We start from the raw sequence: 20,437 nt of genomic DNA, 5'->3' as shown, positions 1-20,437 counted from the left end.
CTACAAATTATCTCCAGTAGAGGGAGTTGTATATTTCTTCTGGAATTTCAAGAAGTGTTCGTGTTTATTTTCTGTCATTGTGATGAAAATCCAAAAATGAACAAGGAAAATATTTCAGTGATGTAAGCTGCTCAAAAAAATAAAGGGAACACAAAAATAAGACATCCTAGATCTGAATGAATGAAATATTCTTATTAAATACTTTGTTCATTACATAGTTGAATGTGCGGACAACACAATCACATAAAAATTATCAATGGAAATCAAATTGAGCAACCCATGGAGGTTTGGATTTGGAGTTACACTCAAAATTAAAGTGGAAAACAACACTACAGGCTGATCCAGCTTTGATGTAATGTCTTTAAAACAAGTCAAAATGAGGCTCAGTAGTGTGTGTGGCCTCCACGAGCCTGTATGACCTCCCTACAACGCCTGGGCATGCTCCTGATGAGGTGGCAGATGGTCTCCTCCCACACCTGGACTAAAGCATCCCCCACCTCCTGGACAGTCCGTGGTCCAACGTGGCATTGATAGAAGGAGCGAGATATGATGTCCCAGATGCGCTCAATTGGATTCAGGTCTGGGGAACGGGCGGGCCAGTCCATAGCATCAATGCCTTCATCTTGCAGGAACTGCTGACACACTCCAGCCACATGAGGTCTAGCATTGTCTTACATTAGAAGGAACCCAGGGCCAACTGTACCAGCATATGGTCTCACAAGGGGTCTGAGGATCTCATCCCAGTACCTAATGGCAGTCAGGCTACCTCTGGTGAGCACATGGAGGGCTGTGCAGCCCCCTAAAGAAATGCCACCCCACACCATTACTGACCCATTGCCAAAACGGTCATGCTGAAGGATGTTGCAGGCAGCAGAACATTCTCTACAGTGTCTCCAGACCCTGTCACATCTGTCACATGTGCTCAGTGTGAACCTGCTTTCATCTGTGAAGAGCACAGGGTGCCAGTGGCGAAGTTGCCAATCTTGGTGTTCTCTGGCAAATGCCAAACGTCCTGCATGGTGTTGGGCTGTAAGCACAACCCCCACCTGTGGACATCAGGCCCTCATACCACCCTCATGGAGTCTGTTTCTCACTGTTTGAGCTGCCACATGCACATTTGTGGCCCGCTGGAGGTCATATTGCAGGGCTCTGGTAGTGCTCCTCCTGTCCCTCCTTGCACAAAGGCGGAGGTAGCGGTCCTGCTGCTGGGTTGTTGCCCTCCTATGGCCTCCTCCACATCTCCTTATGTACTGGCCTGTCTCCTGGTAGCGCCTCCATGGTCTGGACACTACGCTGACAAACACAGCAAACCTTCTTGCCACAGCTCACATTGATGTGCCATCCTGGATGAGCTGTACTACCTGAGCCACTTGTGTGGGTTGTAGACTCCGTCTCATGCTACCACTAGAGTGACAGCACCGCCAGCATTCAAAAGTGACCAAACCATCAGCCAGAAAGCATAGGAACTGAGAAGTGGTCTGTGGTCACCACCTCCAGAACCACTCCTTTATTGGGGATGTCTTCTTAACTGCCTATGCTTTCCACCTGTTGTCTATTCCATGTGCACAACAGCATGTGGAATTGATTGTCAATCAGTGTTGCTACCTAAGTGGACAGTTTGATTTCACAGAAGTGTGACTGACTTGGAGTTACATTGTGTTGTTTAAGTGTTCCCTTTATTTTTTTGAGCAGTGTATATTAAATGTATATAGCAAGAATTGATGGCAGGTGGACCAAGGCAGTCATACTATGGATCCCACTTGATAAAAAGCATCCACAAAAGAGACCTAAAACAAAATGGATCTATGACATCAGCAAGTATTGTGGGCCCAATTGGCAAAAGAAAGCTCAGGACTAAATTGGTTGGAAACATGCAGAAGAAGCCTTCATCCTGCAGTGAATAGACAATCACTAAAAATGAATGAATGAATGTATATTAAAATGTCACAGTATAAAACATGTAAATTAATATTGTTGTTGTTACTGCTCAGGTTTGTCTCCCCCCATATTCTGCTGACGCTAGAAATTTTAGTAAGGCCACAACATATGGAATCAGTCTTCCTGTAGAACAAGCTGATTATGATATTAGTAATCTCTCTATTGACTGACATGATTAGTCTGCTATCAGATAGAACCATCAGGTATCAGTACTTGCCTTCCTTGCATTTATTGACAGCTGTTGCTTGGCAGAACTCCAAGTCTGATCAAAACTTTAATCAGTAATTTTTTAGACTTCATTCCATATATACATGATTATCCATGTCCTGTTACTTTCTGATTCAATATCACAATATTTTGTATATGGACCTAATTCTGTAGACTGCACAACAATTTAATAGAATAGAATATAATTCTTTATTGGCCAAGTGTGATTGGACACACAAGGAATTTGTCTTGGTGTCTCGGAGTATTAGTGCAAAATGCAGGATCCATATTACAGCCAAACTTAAGAATCATATAATTTTTGTTTCGGTTTTTCTTTGCTTTTTGCCATTTGAAGTTGTATATTTCTTCTCAACAGTAAGAATTATTGTTGAAATCAACTAAGAAACAGCAACGTATCCAAATTACCCCATCCAAAGGTAACTTTTATTTTATTGTCTTTGGGTCACATTTTTTATTTCAGGTTTATTGCCTTTTAATTTATTTGTAGCCACTGTTCAAAATATTAATTTATGAAACGCAATATACGAATATAAGCTGTTAAAAGATTTGGGCCCAGGTATTAAAGAACTGGCTTTCTCTCATATAAGCCTGCCTGTCAACAGTATTTATCTTTTGCAGTCTTAAATGTTCAGAGATCCACCATCAAGAGATATACATTTGCCTGAGGCCTCTATACTATAACTCCCAACTGTAGAATAGTCTCTCAAGAGATGTTAGATTGGCCTCCTTTGCTGATGGTTTTTAGACAAGTTGTCAAAGTATTTGACCTATTTCAGATCCTACTTGCTGTTCATTTGTCTTTGTAACTGTCATATAATAAGTTTTTTTAAAAAAAGAATCCTAATATTGAAGGTAAAGGACGGGATCTTTTAAAAGCTTCATATCTGAATTCAAGTACTTCTACAAATGAAATAATAATTGGACATTGAATGTAGATTAACAAGCTAATTATCTATTTTAATGATATAAAAGACAATAATGTAAGCCATCACAAGAGTATTTTAAGTCTCTGCAGTATTTATTAAAGAAGAGCAAGGAGACCAGACTATATTCTATTCCATGCAAGGCACTTCATGACAGAAATGACAGATTTGCCTCATCATCCATTCTGTGCCCCTCAGATTCCTTCTCTGACAATTCCTGTATCTTTCTGGAAATGTAATAAGAAGGAAATTCTAGTGGAGGTATGATGAGGAAAAAAATGTCTTCTTGAAGCAGAGACCATGATTGTGGCAAAGTCCAAAGAATCAGTTGGTAGACTGGTTGTGATGACTCCCCTGGACACTTCCACAGATACCTCTCCAGATCAGTGGTGGGTTTCAAATTTTTTTACTACCAGTTCTGTGGGCGTGGCTTGGTGGGCGTGGCATGGCTTGGTGGGTGTGGCAGGGGAAGGATACTGTAAAATTTCCATTCCCACCCCACTCCAGGGGAAGGTTACTGCAAAATCCACATATCCTCCCCATCAGCTGGGACTCGGGAGGCAAAGAATAGATTTGGGGGGGCAGCCAGAATTTTTACTACTGATTCTCCAAACTACTCCAAATTTCCGCTACCAGTTCTCCAGAACTGGTCAGAACCTGCTGAAACCCACCTCTGCTCCAGATGTCAGTTAAGAGGAAGATGAATCAACTCCAGGCATGTTAGAAAAGGGGAGTTGGTCAATGGCTCCAAGCAGCCATCTGAGACTGATTTGGCTGAAGCACAGCTGCAGCAGGACAGCCTTGAGGCTTCAGGTGGGAAAGCACACAACTGCAGCCAGTCAGCAATGAGAAAGAGGAACTGCCTTTTGCACCTGATCCAAGAACACATAGGGCAGAGAAAAGACAGGAGCAGCGAAGATCAGCCCTATTATTTGCAAGGAGACAGCCTTGCTCCTCTTGATAGGTTGCACCAGAAGCTGGCAATTTAGCACAGCAGACAGAGGGTGATGATGCTGGGAACAACATGTTTATTTCTTTCCTGTGTGTTCTTCCTTTGAACTCCGGATCATGTCTCTTAAGCTGTGGCCTTGCCCTGCCTTGCCTTATGGCCTTGCCTTTGCCCTGAGAGTTTGCCTTTGCCTGTGAACTTGCCTTGTGGAATTGCCTTTGTCTTGCCTTGCCTTTGCCTTGTTGATTTGCCTTTGCCTTGGAAGCTTGTTTTGCCTAGTGGCCTGGGCTCGCCTTTGCCTTGAAGGCTAGTATTGCTTCATTTGAGTAACCTGTGGACCTCATTGGAGTTGAGCTTGTGCCGACAGAGGGAATTGCTGGGGAATTCCAATTCAGGCTCAGAAGCCTTAATAAAGAATCCTTACACCTGTGTGATGCGTGAGCGTGCGTGCGTGTGCGTGTGTGCATGGGACAGCACACTGGTTCCTCACAGCCCTTATGGAAAGTACTCTGGACACCTGGTCCATACAGCTGCTTTCAAAACAGCTGCTCCTTATGAGGAGACCACAGCATAGCAGTTTCCAGCAGGTCTGGGAGACAATGGGCTAATCATCAAGCTTCCAACTATGGCCAGTGTCCATTAAAGTTTGCTAACCCCATTTCCAATCACCTCTGTAAATTGCTTATTTAAATATTTTAAGCGTATCAGAGGACTTTGGAATGACATGTGTGAAAAGTCACTTAGTGAATTTATCCTTACTCCTGAACAAAAGAAAAATTAAGTATAAATTTAAGAACTTAAAGAATTTAAAATAAACAGTAAAAAAAATAAAGAAGATTTTGAACAAAAATGTTGTAAATGAATTAAAGGTCCAGACAAATTTGGAATAGTGAAACTTTTACTATAAGATTTTGAATAACTATTAAAATAAACAGCTTTGTAAGAACCAGAATTTTGACTAACACAAATCATAACAGCAATGACAGATCTTATAATTTAAATTGTACACTAGAGGGGATTAAATTCCAAAGATGACGGGGGAAAATACTTTTAGGATTAGGATTTACAAAATGACATGAAATATTCATTTGAAATATTAAAGATCTTCAAATAGTACCAGAAATTAGTAATCAAAATATCAGTAATGATGTCTGCTTCTATGGCTAGACTATGCCTAAAAGATGTTAATGAAGGAATGACAAATGTGAAACAAATGTTGTTTGATACAGCAATAATGGAATAAAAAATATTGGATTAAAAATAGTGTGAATTACAAAATAGGCAACGCATTGAAACTGGAAACACAAATGACAGGAAAAAGTGTGGATTACAAGAGCCAAGAGGATGACCCTGATAAGGACTTTTTACTGGAGACACAAAAGAAGCTAGTTAAAGCTTTGGAAATCAAAGGAGAAATACAAAAGACAAGACAAGACATTGACCTGGATAACGATTTTCCAATTTACAAAAGAGGCTTGCTAAAGCCTCAAAAAAGCTTTTTTTGGGGGGGTGGGGAAGGGAGACAGACAACATCCGAATGAATTAAAGATCAAGATTGTTAGTAAAGAAAGAAAGGAACATAAAGTTACTATAATTTGAGGAAGACATGTTTTTATTCAGCTCTGCTTACCCTTTATAGACTTTTTGCTGACACTGGGACTGAAAAAACTAAAGATTTATGATTTTGCATATAGAAGGGATGAGTTATGAGAAGAAGAAATATTTGCTTGTAACTTCATAGGACAGTGATGGCTAACCTTTTTGCCGTCGTGTGCCAAAAGCAGGGGGAGCGTGCCCATATGCATGCCCTCTGTGCCCCACCCCCCTGTGCATGCAAGTGTGACACCCCCCCGTGTGCCCCCCGCTTTTGGCACACAATGGCAAAAAGATTACTGGTGGGCTCAGTAGGCCCATTTTTCGCCCTCTCCAGTCTCCAGAGGCTTTCTTGGAGCCTGGGGAGGTCGAAAATGCCCCCCCCGAGGCCCTCCAGAGACCAGAAACGGCCCATTTCCCAACTTCCATTGGGTCTGGAAGGCCCAGAAATTAGCTGGCCGGTGCGTGCATGCACGCTGGAGCTGAGCTAAGACAATGCTCAAGTGCCCACAGATATGGCTCCGTGTGCCATCTGTGGCACGCGTGCCATAGGTTCACCATCACGGTTATAGGAGGTGATGAAATCAATTTTTATTACTTATGATGAAGATTGGAAGTTACTTCTTTACTTCTTTATTTTTTCTTTATTGTGCTTTTTCCTTTTTTATTTTTTTGCACTGTTAAGTGTTTATCCTTATCCCTTTTTCTTTTTCTGAATTTCATTTGTATTGGTGCTTACTATTGTACTTAAAACTTTAATGTAACATGTATAATTCAGAAATATCAGAAGAAGCTTTTTTTGGCTATTGGAACTGCTGGACGTTGTATTGGGGAAATAAAAACAAAGCAGCCTCATTTTTGTTTTAAAAAGTTTGTGTATAACTTTACTTTTAGAAATGAAAAAGGGTGCATTGCTTCATAAAAGCTGCTTCAAAGCTTTTACAAGCTTTATTGAAGCAACATACCTCTTTGATACACTTCTATATTTACCAAATTTTATAGTGCATTTTCTTGGAAACTAACTGGTACTGCAATTTTTTTTCTTGTCCCTGAAGCTATTAAGTACCGTATTTAATTGATGCAATTATGAAACCTAAACTAAAATCTGAAAGAAAGGAATAATGCACATCAAAACAATTGCTGCTAGGAATCTGAGCAGTGCAGACCTGGAGGAAGCAAAGGGGACCCATGTCAATAGTAGTTTAGATTATAACTATTCAGTGAGTAGTGATGGCTATAATAATATGAAAATTATTATTCTGACAAGTTTTTAATATAAAGGATTAGTCATCATATGCACATGATGAATCTCAGTTCAATCCTGCCTGTGTTGTGGGTCACCAATTTTTCTGGTAATCTCTTTTAAAATAGTTTCCCAGAGAAGGCATGATGGATTCTCAATGGAGATAAGGACTTAGAATGTGTCTCCGTGACAATATTTTATTATTATAGATACATCAAATAAAAGAGCCATTTTTGCAATTTTATGAATATTTCCTGAAATTGGTCTCATAATAAGATACTAATATGAAATAGGATACACCAACTGTTGGCTTTATCCTTCAACAGGTGATCTAATAAAGAATAATACACTTGAGCATCTTTTTTAAATTTCGTTACAAATTAATCATAATGACCAAGTTCTGCTTAATTGTATCTCAGGACTTCTGTATGTGAGTATGTATAGAAATACTTTCACTTAACAAGATGAGTGTATGTATTATCAGCTATATATTGACTTTTTTAAAAAAAAAATTCCAAATAATGCAAACTGTGATGAACTTACATTCAATTATGGTTTCTTCTTCACACATCCATGAATATGTGCAAACAAAAGAGTTTGTACCTTCTTGGCTGATAAGGGAAGTAAATCTTAGTTTACATTTCCTTAGAAAACAGTTCTGATAGGAAACAAGTGGTTCCAGATGGTTTGGTACAAAAAAATTTTTGTTTGTTCAGAAGTTCTATCAGATGCCATGTTGGTATTAGTGGTGGAGCTTCAGACAGAACTTTAGGGATGAATATTGAGGTTTGCAAAATACCTGGCAACTATACAGGTAGTTCTCAATTACTACACAGTACACAGTACTACTAAACAGGTACAGGCAGGTTAAGTGATACAGCCATAAAAGGGATGTCACATGATCACATCATTTAGTGATGGCAATCACAGCAGTCCCCATTGCCATCATTAAGGAACGATCATAGGTTGTTAAGCAAGGACCTCACATGACATGATTTGCAACTTCCTGTTGCTTCCAAAAAGCAAAGCCAATGGCAAATCCAGTAAGAAGTTACAAGTTCCAGATGACACATGAGCAGGCCAGCAGGAGGTGTTTGCTATGAAGTATCGCTGGCAGAGGAGAAAATGCTGCAATGCCATGCAAACTTAGGCAGATTGGGAAGAGGTGTTGTGGTGCCACACAGGTACAGGCAGGCAGGGGATGGGGTGCTGCTGGCTTTCCCATTGACTCTGCTTGCAGAAAGCAAGCAGGAGAGGTCACAAATGGTTACCATCTGGCAGCAGGATAATGAACCATAATAAATGGGAGCTGGTTTCCAATCACCCAAATTATAATCACGTGACCGCAGAATTGCTGTAATGGCCCAAACTTGGAGGACTGATTGAAAGTACCACTTGTTCAGGATCCTCACAGCAATGGTTGTTGAAGATGATTTATGGATCTTTATCAAATCAAACATGAGTTTGATTTGGTAGTTTTGTACTTATGAATAGTTCAAAGTATAATGAAGACCAGAAGAGGATGGAGAGCACTTTGAGACAATAATTAAGTATGGCAGAAACATGATGTGGTGCTAGAAGATAATGCAATCTTGCTGTTGGATGAGATGGCACTTCCCCATTCAAGAGTAGTATGCAACTTGGGAATTCCCCTACACTTGCAATTACCGCTGAAAATACAAGCGGTAACTGTGGCCAGGAGAATCATTGCATGGGTTTATATTGTGTGCCAGTTGTGCCCATTGTTAGAATAGGAAACTCTTCATGTGGTTACCCATATCCTAGTCATCTCACAATTTGACTACTGTAATATGTTGAAGCTGCCCCTGAAGACCACCCAGGAGCTACAGCTAAACCAAAATGTAACCAAAGGCATCTTTACAAGCCATGTGTCATAAATAAATAAATAAATAACGGCCTCTGGTGGCTCAGCAGACTAAGTCTGTCTGTTATTAACACAGCTGCTTGCAATTACTGCAAGTTAAAGTCCCACCAGGCCCAAGGTTGACTCAGCCTTCCATCCTTTATAAGGTAGGTAAAATGAGGACCCAGATTGTTGGGGGCAATAAAGTTGACTTTGTATATAATATACAAATGGATGAAGACTATTGCTTAACACAGTGTAAGCCGCCCTGAGTCTTCGGAGAAGGGCGGGATATAAATTCAAATATTAAAAAAAATGCTCCACAAGCTGCAATTTGTTACTTTGGGGTGCAACGAAGGGTGTGAAATGCCACCTATAAAGACATAAAATAAAGAAAACAAAACAAAACAAAACAAGAAGTCAAAGGCTATTAGCTAAAAACAGGCCAACTGTCAGTTTAAGAGAGAGAAAAAATGACCATCAATCTCCGTAATCTTTTCTTTAATTCTAGAATTAGGTTCTAGGTAGGATTAAAAATATCATACATATCTGTCAAACTTGCGCCTTAAGCTGCATATACACCTAGGCCTAGAATTACCTAATTCTGAGTTCTTGAATTCCGGGGGAAATGCTCTTGGTGCAGAAGAAAGGAGAAATCATCTAAAGTGGTATTGAGTCTGTTTATTGTACAAGCTACATTATACAGAATTTCAGTCCAGTCCCCAGGACTCATACAATACCTATGGAATAGGCATTTGTGTATGTGTGTGTGTGTGTACGTGCATGTACACACACACACACACACATATATATATGTGCGCACACAAACACACACAAATGGTATTGTATGAGTACACACACAGAGACCAAAGCAAGATTAAAAGAGTTTGTCGTGTAATTGTCAATGGTCATACATTCAATACAGAAACGTGGGGTGCTTCTTTTGATCATATACTGTATACAATATTACACTATTCTAGAGTAAAAAATTGTGAAAAGTACAATCATAATCCATCATATTGTCTGTAATAGCATAAAACTGTTTACAGGAGATGAGATCATGCATTACACAAACAAAGTATAACTATTGCTTCTCTGCATCAGTCATAGAAAGAGGACTCCATGCATAGCCAACTTGAAATTCTATATGCAGAAAAGGCAGGTCTTCCCTGCAGACCCAATCCGCAACATTGCATGGAAAATTTCCAATCTCTAAGTATGAACACTGATGTCAGAAAAAGGAAAAGCTGTGCATAATACAGATTTATGGTCTGATGCTTAATACGTGGAATTAGGAAGAGGGCTGGTATCAAGAGTCTTGAAGCCTATTCTTTGTGTGGAACTCATCTTGCCTGAAGCACACATGAATGGAACTCAGGTCCAAGACTTTGGCTGTTAAGAGAAACTGGCCCAATGCTTCAGCTGCTCATCAAGAGAGAATGAAGATGACCAAGCACTCCCTGACCTTTCTCCTCAGCACTTGATATTCCTTATACATGAGGTATGTTTGTCGAGGAGAAAGCATCAGCAGCATGTACAACTTAATTCTGTCCACAGAACTATGTCTGTAAATACCACAAAGAAGATGGGAAGTTGCTTCTTTAGATTTTTTTCTTTCTTTTTGAAATATTTCTCTTTTTCTTTTATTCATGTCTGTTTTTCTTTCTCCTATTCTTCTTTTTTTTTAAATTTGATGTAATTTTTTTCTTTTAATAAAATATTTTTTTAAAAATCTGCCACGGGGATATGTGAAAAATGAAGAACTAAGCAAAGCAGGCATTTGGGGTTCCTGTCCGCACCCCCACCCCTCCACGCGTAATGCAGCTCACAGAGTCAGCAAATGTGAATGTTCGTGGAGAATCTGCCAAGTCCATTTTCCCTCGTTCTGTCAGCTTGCTTACTTGCAGAACCATCCCCTCTCTCTGAGTCAACATCACCTATCCTCCTGTGGGGGAGAAAGAGGACAGAGCTGAGCCGGAGGTGGCAGCGTGCCGGTACGTGGCGTGGTCCTGCAGGGCTGAGTGGGTGTGCTTCCTGTCAGCCGCGGCGTCTCTTCCCCGAGGCGAGCGGCCCATACAGGTGCTGCTCAGCTAGCTTCTGCAACTCGCAGAGCCAGTCTCCATGGGAACTCGCGTGAGGGGGAGGGGGAGCGCCTTCCCTCCTGCTGCCGCTGCTACCGGGTCTGCCCCAGCATGGTGCGCTCTCCGCGATACGCCGCTCCTTTCCCCTCGCCCCCACCTTCTACCAATCCGGAGAGGAGCTTCGGAGCACAGCCATGATTTCTTGGAGGTATTTCAGGGTTTCTATAGGAACAGAAAGCGGAAGGGAGGGGAAGAACGAGGGGAAAAGAGCTGGTTTTCCCCCTGCCCGGGGGCGGAGGCGGGGGGTGGGTGGAGGTGGGAGTCTCCCGATCGCGTCCCGAGTCAAATGGTGGCCCTGCACAAATCAGGGCGCGCGGATACTGCGCGAAAGAGAAGCTGCTTTCCAGCCGCAGCATCTCCTCCTTTCCCCGAAACCGACCCCATCTCCAATCTCCATCCCCCTCACGGCTACAGAACGTGCGCTCGTCTAACTGGCGGCGAGTTGACCTAGTCCAACAATCCAGCTTGCCTTGTTGCACAGGGAGAGATGTCCAGGGAAGGAGTGGGGACTAGTAAACTGGTTTAGGAGCGCCTCTTCTCCCTCTCTTCCCTTTCCACCAGCCGGCCTGGCTGTTCTGTTCATAATAAGAAGAGAGACTGCTACAGTCGACAGAATCAGGTTCAAAAGTAGGGGAACCTTAATACCTACCCTGGCTTTGCTTCTGGAGGGGAGAGCTCCATCTTTATGCCAAATGTATGAGGATGAGTGGATAGGCAGCAAGAAAACACCAAGGGTGTATTAAAGGGTGTACCTGAAAGGTAGCCTCACCAGATTTTGGTGTGGATCGAAGTACTTATATAATATATAAATGAACCCCTGACATGGACAATCCACCCCTGCCCCCCCATAAAGTTATGCTTTTATTAATTCCCTCCCCCCAAGATACCAAAATGAATAGGGCTTCTGGCTAAGCAAATTTGCATAGGATTGCAGCTGACATTAAGGATATTTATTTTTGCATGGTGATTCTGCCAGGCCAGGCCTTTCCTCAGTTCTGAAAGAGCTGTTACCATTTTATTCACTGCAATGCACATTTGACTCACTACGGATTTCCTACTCACGAGACCATCTGCTAAAAATTAAGGAACATTTCTTTAAGGAGCAGCTTTCTTTAATCTCACCCCCGCCTGTCTTTACAAACACGGAGGAGATCCTAACACAGGAGGAGGCAATTCCCACGGAGCCATGGATTACTAAAAAAACCAAACGACGGAAACGAAGGAAACGAGGTAAACGATCTGGGATCTTAATCAAGCTAAGAACTCGCACTAAAACTCCTCTGCCTTCAATTTTCCTAACAAATATACGCTCACTTGCAAATAAGATGGATGAAATACTTCTCTTAAACAAATACTATTCTGATTTTCGCAATTCAGCAGTCCTATGCTTCTCTGAAACCTGGTTAAATGAATCCATTGAAAATAGCAGCCTGAACATTCCAGGATTTCAAATTGAACGATCAGACAGGATTCCAGAAACATCTGGTAAAAGAAAGGAGGAGGCTTATGCCTATATATTAATTCAACCTGGTGTCAAGATTTTAACATAATTTACAAATTCTGTGACAACAATTTAGAGACTCTAATTATCAATTGCAAACCTTACTATTCGCCTCGTGAATTTTCCTCATTTCTTCTAATTGCTGTTTATGTCCCACCACAAGCCTGTGTAAACGAGGCATTACGAACTCTAGCTGACCAAATCATGGAGGCTGAAGCCAAACACCCTGATTCACTGGCCATTGTTTTGGGAGATCTAAACAAGGCAAACTTAAGGAAAGAACTACCAAAATACTTTCAGCATGTCAATTGTCCCACCAGAGGCAAGAATACTCTAGACCACTGCTACACAACACTAAAAGATGCCTATCGGTCTTTACCACGTGCAGCTGTAGGACACTCTGATCATTGCATGATTCACCTTGTACCTGCTTACAGGCAAAGACTTAAAGCCATAAAACCAATAATTAAATCAGTGAAAACCTGGACGGAGGAATCAGAATTAAAGCTACAGGCATGTTTTGACTGCACTGATTGGAATATTTTAAAGATACCTCTGCAGACCTGGATGAACTCACAGATACTGTAACATCATATGTCAGCTTCTGTGAAGACCTATGTGTACCTACAAGGAACTTGCGAATACACAGTAATAACAAACCTTGGTTTACACCTAAACTTAAGCAGCTACGACATTCCAAAGAGGAAGCCTACAGAAAAGGTGATAAAATGCTGTACAATCAGGCCAGAAATGCACTAACAAGGAGATAAGAGCAGCAAAAGATGCTACTCTGAAAAGCTAAAGAATCAATTTTCAGCAAATGAACCAGCAAACATGTGGAAAACTCTTAAAATATCACCGGCTATGGCAAACCTCCTTCCCAGGCTGAAGGTAATCAACAACTGGCAGATGACCTGAATGAGTTTTACTGCAGGTTTGAAAGGAAACTACAGCCACCTATCTCCACAACCCCATCTCAGACACACCAACAACAGCCAAGCCTCCTACAACTGACCCCATTTCATTGGGTTCACAACCCTAGTGATCACAGAAAAGGAAGTGCAGGACCTATTTCACAGACAAAAGCCAGGAAAAGCTCCAGGCCCAGACAAGATAACTCCTTCTTGCTTAAAAGTCTGTGCTGACCAATTGGCCCCCATCTTCACCCATATTTTCAATAAATCACTAGAGATGTGCTATGTTCCTTCTTGCTTCAAACGCCTACCATCATCCCAGTGCCAAGAAGCCCACCATCAAGGAACTGAATGACTACAGACCAGTTGCTCTAACATCTGTAGTCATGAAAACCTTTGAAAGGCTAGTGCTTTCCTACCTGAAAACCATCACGAATCCGCTTTAGACCCCTTGCAATTTGCATACCGAGCAAATAGATCAACAGATGATGCTGTTAATATGGCTCTGCACTACATCCTACAACATCTTGAGTCTCCAAAGACCTATGCAAGGGTCCTTTTGTAGACTTTAGTTCAGCATTCAATACCATCATTCCAGACATTCTTCTAACTAAGCTAAACCAGCTACAGGTACCGGAACAGACTTGTAAGTGGATCACAAGCTTCCTAACAAACAGGAAGCAGCAGGTGAAGCTAAGCAAGATCACATCAAATACCTGTACAATTAGCACAGGGGCCCCCAAGGCTGTGTGCTCTCCCACTTCTCTTCTCTCTGTATACCAATGACTGCATCTCCAATGATCCATTTGTTAAGCTACTGAAGTTCGCAGATGACACAACAGTGATTGGTCTCATTCGAGACAATGACGAATCCGATATAGACGAGAGGTCGAACGACTAGCCTTGTGGTGCAACCAAAACAATCTGGAACTGAACACACTCAAAACCGTAGAAATGGTGGTAGATTTTAGGAAAACCCTTCCATACTTCCACCTCTCACAATACTTGACAACACAGTATCAACAGTAGAAACCTTCAAATTTCTGGGTTCTATCATATCGCAAGATCTCAAATGGACAGCTAACATCAAAACATCATTAAGAAGATGGGAAGTTGCTTCTTTAGATTTTTTTCTTTCTTTTTGAAATATTTCTCTTTTTCTTTTATTCATGTCTGTTTTTCTTTCTCCTATTCTTCTTTTTTTTTAAATTTGATGTAATTTTTTTTCTTTTAATAAAATATTTTTTAAAAAATCTGCCACGGAGATATGTGAAAAATGAAGAACTAAGCAAAGCAGGCATTTGGGGTTCCTGTCCCCACCCCCACCCCTCCACGCGTAATGCAGCTCACAGAGTCAGCAAATGTGAATGTTCGTGGAGAATCTGCCAAGTCCATTTTCCCTCGTTCTGTCAGCTTGCTTACTTGCAGAACCATCCCCTCTCTCTGAGTCAACATCACCTATCCTCCTGTGGGGGAGAAAGAGGACAGAGCTGAGCCGGAGGTGGCAGCGTGCCGGTACGTGGCGTGGTCCTGCAGGGCTGAGTGGGTGTGCTTCCTGTCAGCCGCGGCGTCTCTTCCCCGAGGCGAGCGGCCCATACAGGTGCTGCTCAGCTAGCTTCTGCAACTCGCAGAGCCAGTCTCCATGGGAACTCGCGTGAGGGGGAGGGGGAGCGCCTTCCCTCCTGCTGCCGCTGCTACCGGGTCTGCCCCAGCATGGTGCGCTCTCCGCGATACGCCGCTCCTTTCCCCTCGCCCCCACCTTCTACCAATCCGGAGAGGAGCTTCGGAGCACAGCCATGATTTCTTGGAGGTATTTCAGGGTTTCTATAGGAACAGAAAGCGGAAGGGAGGGGAAGAACGAGGGGAAAAGAGCTGGTTTTCCCCCTGCCCGGGGGCGGAGGCAGGGGGGGTGGAGGTGGGAGTCTCCCGATCGCGTCCCGAGTCAAATGGTGGCCCTGCACAAATCAGGGCGCGCGGATACTGCGCGAAAGAGAAGCTGCTTTCCAGCCGCAGCATCTCCTCCTTTCCCCGAAACCGACCCCATCTCCAATCTCCATCCCCCTCACGGCTACAGAACGTGCGCTCGTCTAACTGGCGGCGAGTTGACCTAGTCCAACAATCCAGCTTGCCTTGTTGCACAGGGAGAGATGTCCAGGGAAGGAGTGGGGACTAGTAAACTGGTTTAGGAGCGCCTCTTCTCCCTCTCTTCCCTTTCCACCAGCCGGCCTGGCTGTTCTGTTCATAATAAGAAGAGAGACTGCTACAGTCGACAGAATCAGGTTCAAAAGTAGGGGAACCTTAATACCTACCCTGGCTTTGCTTCTGGAGGGGAGAGCTCCATCTTTATGCCAAATGTATGAGGATGAGTGGATAGGCAGCAAGAAAACACCAAGGGTGTATTAAAGGGTGTACCTGAAAGGTAGCCTCACCAGATTTTGGTGTGGATCGAAGTACTTCTATAATATATAAATGAACCCCTGACATGGACAATCCACCCCTGCCCCCCTCCCCCCGATAAAGTTATGCTTTTATTAATTCCCTCCCCCCAAGATACCAAAATGAATAGGGCTTCTGGCTAAGCAAATTTGCATAGGATTGCAGCTGACATTAAGGATATTTATTTTTGCATGGTGATTCTGCCAGGCCAGGCCTAGTTTCCTCAGTTCTGAAAGAGCTGTTACCATTTTATTCACTGCAGTGCACATTTGATATATTAGAGACAGATCCATTCTTGACTCTATTTTCTGCCATTCTTCCTTCTTTTGCCAAAACTCCAGAGAAGCTTAGAGTGGTCAGACTGGCTGGGACAAACTACTGGAGCAGCCAAGCATGGCATATGGCCCTGTTCTAAGCTGTTAACAGTAAGCTCTTCAATTCATCCTGTTGTGTCTCCCCCCCACACACACACACACACTCCATGTATCATAAGCTCAGAATGTGTGAGTATATTCTCATGTTGTTTTCTAGGAGTTATAACCAGACCAGGTAATATACAGGAGATGAATATGCTTTTTTTAAAGCAGCAATCATTTGAAATTAGACATCCAACAAAAAATTAGTGCAATCTTGAAAAGCCTCGCATGGGTTATTTATTGTACCATATGGCTTCCCGACTGGGAGATGATGGGCAGTTGCTTAATCAGTGTAGGCAGATTTATGTAAGACTATGTCTCAAGTTAATGATAAAATGTGTGTATCTGCAATATACGTCGTTCTATTTATGTGCATAATTTAGCCAGTATAGAAAAACATGTATATTTTTTTTCTATAAAATCATCAGTGTTGTAAAAAGATTGCATCAACCATTTTAGAGAAACAAGAAAGCATCATTGTCAAAGCTCCACTTAAGTCAAATATTAATTATACTTTTCTGTTCATTTCTCTAGATTAAAGCAAACAGAATTTAGAGTGGCTTTTAATAATTTTATTTAAACTTTTCCATTTTTTAAAAAAACGATTGTTTATTGTATGAAGCATAATACAATATTAATAATAGGTAGTCCTCACTTAACTACCACAATTGAGCCCCATCAATAAACGGGTCACCATATGACTTGATTTTACATTCTTATGACAGTTGTAAAGTGAATCATCACAGTTGTTAAGTGAACACTACCATAGTTGTTACATGGTCATTAAACAACTCCATATACCCAAATTGCCATTCTTTGGCCAGAAGCTAGGAAAAAAATGCCTGAAACCAGTAAAACCAGTAAAATATGTTACAAATGATGGACACATGTCTGCAGAATGCTGAAACCGGTTGTAAATTTGAACTGGTTGACAAACGCCCAATATGTGAACATGTGGCTGTTGGAGGCAGTACAGCAGTGGTATTTTTGAGGATGAGTCATAAGTAGCTTTTGGAGAGTCCACTGTAACTTCCAATAGTCATTACGCAATGGCTACCCATACTAAGATAAATCAGAGGTGTAAAATCCATGTTATAACAATCAAATCTATTCATACCCGTTTCCATCTGCCTGTTTCAACTCTTTCCAAGCTTTTATTAATTTGGCCTCTCTGCCTTTGGTTTGGTCTCACTCTAATTTTTTTGAGAGTGTACCTAGGAGACCTGGGAGAGAACCAAGTGTAAGAAACATACAAGAAACAGTGAAAAAGGAGGGGGCCTTTCCCACATACGTTCACATCAGCAAGTCCTTTGTTGAAACTCTTCCAATATAGACCTCAAACTGAAAATGGAAAGGGGAGAGTAAGCGCACTGGTTTCTCTGCTGTGACTCAGCAGTCCAAAATGCAGACTAGACTAGGGCCAGTTTTTAAATTAGATTAATTTTGAAACCAGGCAGATGGCCTTCAAATTAATCTGGATAAGAAGATCTATTCACTTTAGGTGAGTACTTCCATGTTTAAGAAACTGCTAGTAGCTCTGCCAGCATGATCTGGATTATTCATCTTTCTGGTGTTAGCTCACTGATCAAATGTGGAATATGCAGTGGGAGAGCTTTATCACTGATTTAAGTTTCGTGCTCAAAAGCAACAATATACCTTAATGTAATTTGATGGATTCAAGCATCTTGTTCATGCAATCCACTTTCCCTTTTTATGGCTAAAAGGAAAAAAAAAAGAGAAGATACTGTTTTCAACCAATTACCATTTGCCATTTCATCAACATGAACAAGAAGCAATGGGTGGAAACTGATCAAGGAAAGAAGCAACTTAGAACTAAGGAGAAATTTCCTGACAGTTAGAATAATTAATAAGTGGAATGACTTGCCTGCAGAAGTTGTGACTGCTCCAACGCTGGAAATTTTTAAGAAAACGTTGGATAACCATCTGTCTGAGATGGTGTAAGGTTTCCTGCCTAGGCAGGGGGGTTGGACTAAAAGGCCTCCAAGGTCCCTTCCAACTCTTGTTGTTGTTGTTGCTGTTGTTGTTCTAACATCAAGAGAAACCTGGGACTATCTTTTGTCTATATGTATAAATAATCATTCCTGTTTCTAGCATCTTTTGATAAACTCTAATTATAAGTAATCAGATTTGAACCTAACTACATACAACAATTAGTTGAAAATAGAAATGGATGTTCCATTTGTCTCAGTAAAAGAAACAGAAAGCCAGGCTTGTCATGTAATGCCAAACTATAGATTAGTGTTGCAACCAGGATGTTAAAATATGTGTCCTTATTTTTATGAATTTCAGCTTGAGCAAATGTAGAAACACATGAACCTGATATAAGTTTTTTTAAACATTCTTTAAATCTATTCAATGAAGTTGTTTTGAAACAAAGTTATATCCCTAAGCTGGTCTGTGAGTAAATAATTTTGCTTCGTTTCAGATGTAATTTTGGCATCTGCATAAATGATTACATTAAAATAACTTATTTATTTCAGCCTTTCCCAACTTAGTGCCTTCCAAGTTTAATAATATTACATATAACTGAGTAGTATGCCTGAAATTTGGAATACTGTAATTCTACGGTAACATACCTTGGGGCACCAGGTTGGGGGAGGTGGCTTAAGTTAGCACATTTAAGTAGGTATTTGGCTCCAATTTTAATAAATATAAAGTGTTACAACAAAGTTATTTTGCCTTTACTGGCCAATTTCACTATCAATCTTTATTAAACAGACTTGCAGGATTAATGAAACACACCAGAAGCCAACTATTCTCTTTTATCTGAGCTTATACCATGGCAGTAGAAATTAATGTAAGCACATCGAACAATATCAATATTTATTAATCTTTCAACATTCACTTTTTTCTGGCTCTAGCCTAAATCACTAACATGTAACTAAATCAATGATTCTTTTGTTTTAGTTTTCTTAAGTCATGTGAACATTTGTTACAGAAAAATGAAATATTGTCACAGATGGCTGTGGGCGGTCTGGACTTTATGGGATCTTGTGATAGTGTTTTTACTTTTTATTGTCAGATATATGAGATAATGAGTTTTTCAGCACGCTTTTGTGCTGAAAACGCCCCTCGCTTATACCGGGTCTATACTGCTTATACTGAGTTTTTTTTTTTTAAGCCCTCGGCTTATACTCGGATCGGCTTATATTCGAGTATATACGGCTTATACTGAGTTTTTTTTTTCTTTTTCACATTTTACCGGACGCGCTGGGAAGCCCTGCCGGTGCAGTGAGAGGCGGGCGGGGAGCCGCCAGCCTTCTCAGCTGAGGAGGGAGGGTTTCAACCGGTAGGTGCCTCATTTCCCACCCTCGGCTTATACTCGAGTCCCCAGTTTACCCCAGTTTTTGGGGTAAAATTGGGGACCTCGGCTTATACTCGGATCGGCTTATATTCGAGTATATACGGTACTTTAGATTTTGAATCCTTCAATTCTCATTGAAAGTTTAGCTTAAAATAGCAAATAATTTAGTGTGTGAAATAGTGGCAAAATAATTTAATTTTCAATCCAAAATTTAAAACTTTTTAGGCCTTTGATAAAGTAGACCACAATCTACTTCTTAGTCAGTTAGAAAAATGTGGGATATACAAGCATCGCCACCAGATGGATTTGTAACTGGCCGACCAACTGCACTCAATATCTAATCCTTAATGGAACTATGCAGTGGTAGGATTCAGCCAGTTCGCACCACTTCGGGAGAACCGGTTGTTAACTTTCTGAGCAGTTTGGCGAACTGATTGTTGGAAGACATCATTAGGGCAGAGAACCGGTTGTTAAATTACTTGAATCCCACCACTGGAACTATGGGTAGTCTTTGATTTACAACAGTTCATTTAGTGACTGAAGTTACAACCGCACTTATGATCTGACACTGAAAAAGCTTATGACCATTTTTCACACTTATGACAGTTGTAAAGTGAATCATCACAGTTGTTAAGTGAACACTACCATAGTTGTTACATGGTCATTAAACAACTCCATATACCCAAATTGCCATTCTTTGGCCAGAAACTAGGAAAAAATGCCTGAAACCAGTAAAACCAGTAAAACCAGTAAAATATGTGTCCTTATTTTTATGAATTTCAGCTTGAGCAAATGTAGAAACACATGAACCTGATATAAGTTTTTTTTTTTAAGCCCTCGGCTTATCCTCGGATCGCCTTATATTCGAGTATATACGGTACTTTAGATTTTGAATCCTTCAATTCTCATTGAAAGTTTAGCTTAAAATAGCAAATAATTTAGTGTGTGAAATAGTGGCAAAATAAT

General features: G+C 41.2%; 1 protein-coding gene and 1 long non-coding RNA gene across 7 annotated transcripts in view; one reads left to right on the top strand and one right to left on the bottom strand.

The window, feature by feature from the left end:
• NOL4 (nucleolar protein 4) overlaps positions 1 to 20,437 on the bottom strand; it is a 167,294-nt gene that overhangs the window by 111,458 nt on the left and 35,399 nt on the right. The gene's annotated exons all lie outside the window — the stretch shown is intronic.
• Positions 14,780 to 20,437, top strand: part of LOC131195926 (uncharacterized) — a 33,977-nt gene continuing 28,319 nt past the window's right edge. For both annotated transcript variants that reach the window (XR_009154579.1, XR_009154580.1), the window contains exons 1-2: positions 14,780 to 15,104; positions 16,072 to 16,155. This is a non-coding gene — a long non-coding RNA (uncharacterized LOC131195926). The remainder of the gene's footprint in view (positions 15,105 to 16,071; positions 16,156 to 20,437) is intronic.

Source organism: Ahaetulla prasina, chromosome 3, assembly GCF_028640845.1.
Source record: "Ahaetulla prasina isolate Xishuangbanna chromosome 3, ASM2864084v1, whole genome shotgun sequence".
In the NCBI taxonomy this organism is placed as follows: domain Eukaryota; kingdom Metazoa; phylum Chordata; class Lepidosauria; order Squamata; family Colubridae; genus Ahaetulla; species Ahaetulla prasina.
The sequence above is the reverse complement of the archived record's forward strand: the minus strand, read 5'-3'. Positions and strand labels throughout refer to the sequence as shown.